The sequence below is a fragment of the Bubalus kerabau genome, chromosome 22 (assembly GCF_029407905.1).
Source record: "Bubalus kerabau isolate K-KA32 ecotype Philippines breed swamp buffalo chromosome 22, PCC_UOA_SB_1v2, whole genome shotgun sequence".
In the NCBI taxonomy this organism is placed as follows: Eukaryota; Metazoa; Chordata; class Mammalia; order Artiodactyla; family Bovidae; genus Bubalus; species Bubalus kerabau.
The window spans coordinates 1,818,414-1,821,513 of NC_073645.1; the positions used below are offsets into that span (position 1 = coordinate 1,818,414).

Below are 3,100 nucleotides of genomic sequence, written 5' to 3' on the forward strand. Positions count from 1 at the left end.
TATGCATACATTTCTGTGTCTTTATCTATGTATCCATAGGTATCCACACCTATATGTGTATCTATATATTTATATGGGGCTTCCCAGGTGGCTCTAGTAGTAAAGAATCTGCCTGCCAATGCAGGATACATAAGAGACACAGGTTCAATGCCTGGGTCAGGAAGATTATCTGGAGAGAGCATGGCAATCCACTCCCATATTCTTGTCTGGAGAATCCCATGGACAGACAATATGTATCTATCTCTGTATTTATCTCTAGGTATACCATCTATAACATTCTGGTTTTTCAGCTTTAGCACTACTGAGATTTTGGACTGATAAGGGGTATTATGAGATGCTTATAAACATAACTGACCATTGACCATTATATGCAAGTACCACTCACCTTCCAGTTGCAATAAGCTTCCAGTTGTCTTTCAGATGTTGACAATTGTTATTTGCTTAATAAAAAAGCCCATATTTGAGAACTAGTGAATATTTCAGACTCTGTCTCTATCTTTATTTATGCACATTATTGTACATAGAATATGGGATTTTTAAAAAACATCCTATTTTGGAAAGTTAGGATGTATTTTACTTATACAAGCTTCACATATGAAAAACCTACATGAAATCTGCTTACTATGCTTGATGTCTCAACCCACAATACATATCCTGATAAACCTGCATGAAAACACAAAATCTAACTGTGCCAAATGAATTCATCCTCATGGGAATCACAGACCACCCTGAGCCGTAAGCTCCATTGTTTGGGCTCTTCCTCATCATCTATGTGACCTCAGCGGTGGACAACTTGGGCATGATCATCCTCACTAAGGTGGACTCCAGGCTACAGACACGCGTGTACTTCTTTTTCAGATACCTGGCTCTTACTGATCTTGGCTATGCAACAGCTGTAGGACCCAAAATGTTGGCAAATTTTATTATGGGTCAAAATTCAATCTCCTTTTATTTGTGCACCACACAGCTGGCTTTCTTCATCATGTTCATTATAAGTGAACTTTTTATTCTGACAGTAATGTCCTATGACCACTTTGTGGCCATCTGTAAACCCCTGCTTTACACAGTCATCATGTCACAAAGGGTGTGTTGGATACTGGTGGCAATCCCCTACCTCTATAGTGCATCTGTGTCTCTTACTGTCAAAGTAAATATTTTTAATTTATCCTTCTGTGGCTACAATATCATCAAACATTTCTACTGTGACTGTCTCCCCTTGATACCTTTTCTCTGTTCAAACACACAAAAAATTGAACTGATCATTCTGATCTTCTCAGGTGTTAATATGATTCTCTCCCTTCCAATAATTCTTATGTCTTATCTGCTCATCCTTGTAGCCATTCTCAGGATGAACTCTGCAGAAGCTAAGCACAAGGCTTTATCTACCTGTGGATCCCACTTGACAGTGGTCACAGTGTTCTTTGGGACTTTGATATTTATGTATGTGCAAACACTCCTTTGACACTGATAAAATGGCATCTATATTTTACACCCCTATTATCTCCATGTTAAATCCCTTGACCTACAGTTTGAGGAACAAAGATGTGAAATATGCACTACAAAAGGTGTGGAATAAGCTTTGTAACATTTCCTCTTAAAGCCTATGTACAATATGATTCCTATCACTTAAATTCTGGGCTTCAAACATTTTTCTATGTCTTTAAATGGAATAACAAGCACAAATAAGTTCAATGTACTTTTAGAGACGGCCTTTTATGCACCAGTAACACTTTAACATACTGTAATTACACTAGCACACAAAGCAAGAAAAAACATCTGCCTTCTTTGTGTAAGAGAGATTAATCATAAATATAATTAAGTAAATGTTATTATGCAGGAGAATTGATTAGGACCCTACAGAGTATTCAAGCAGGTAAGGACATTGAGTATGCTGTGTGTGAGAAAGGAAGAATAGTAGATATAAAAGGTGAGTTTAAATGACTATTGCTTTTATCAACTACCAGAATAAACTTCCCCATAACTATGTGTATGTTTGAGTATGTGCATATGTGTTTTTTTTTTTGTTTTTTTTTTGGTTTTTTTTTGCGTAAGAATATGTATCTGATTCTCCATACGCTTCTAAGTCATATGCAAAATTAAACTTCCCTGGAAAAGTACATGGCAACTCACTCCATATTCTTGCTGGAAAATTCCACAGACAGAAGAGCCTGGTGGGCTACACTCCATGGGGTCACAAAGAATTGGACATGACTGAGCACACAATAAAAAAAAATTCAATTTATTGTGGTTTCAAGGCTGCTCAGTGTAGCATAATGATTTGACCTCAGCAATTATCTGAACTTTCCCAGATGTTTCCATACTGCATGGAGGAGGTTAGAGTCCTGCTCTGTTCTCATCAGTGAAGTTGCTTTCATACATGAGCTCTAGAAATCTTATTAACTCAACACACCTTGCAATTCAGTAACCTACAAAATCAGCCTGATATTTTATTTGAATCAGTTCATTCTCTGTACCAGTGGACATTCCAATTAAGATCAATTTCCTTGATTATAGTTAGCAATCTGTACTGTGAATACCTGGAAGTTAAGAGAGCAGCATTTAAATGTTTTCAACACAAAAGAAAAGGTAATATGATGGAGGTATTGGTGGAGGTGGTGGTGTTCAATCACTAAGTCAAGTTCAAGTCTTTGCAACGCCATAAATCACAGCACTCTAGGATTCTCTGTCCTCCACCATATCCCATCTTTACTGTTTAGTTGTTAAGTCATGTCTGACTATTTGCGACCCCATGGACTGTAGTCAGCCAGGCTCCACTGTCCATGGATTCCCCAGGCAAGGATACTGGAGTGGGTTGCCACTTCCTTTTCCAGGGGATATTGCTGACCCAGGGATCAAACCTGCATCTCCTGCATTAGCAGGCAGATTCTTTACACTGAGCCACCAGGGAAGCCCAGAGTTTGCTCAAATTCATGTCAATTGAGTCGGTGATACTATCTAATCATCGTATCCCCTGCCACTCCCTTCTCCTTCTACTGATGGCAGTATTACCTCATGCTAACTTGTAATCTTGCTGCAGTGTGTAAGTGTATCAAATAACACATTGTACACCACAAACTTACAGAATGCTGTAAGCCAATTA

General features: G+C 38.3%; 1 pseudogene; it reads left to right on the forward strand.

Moving 5' to 3' along the window:
* The first annotated feature begins 667 nt into the window (after window positions 1-667).
* LOC129636819 (olfactory receptor 8K3-like) lies at window positions 668-1,598 on the forward strand (annotated as a pseudogene).
* Window positions 1,599-3,100: the final 1,502 nt, after the last annotated feature.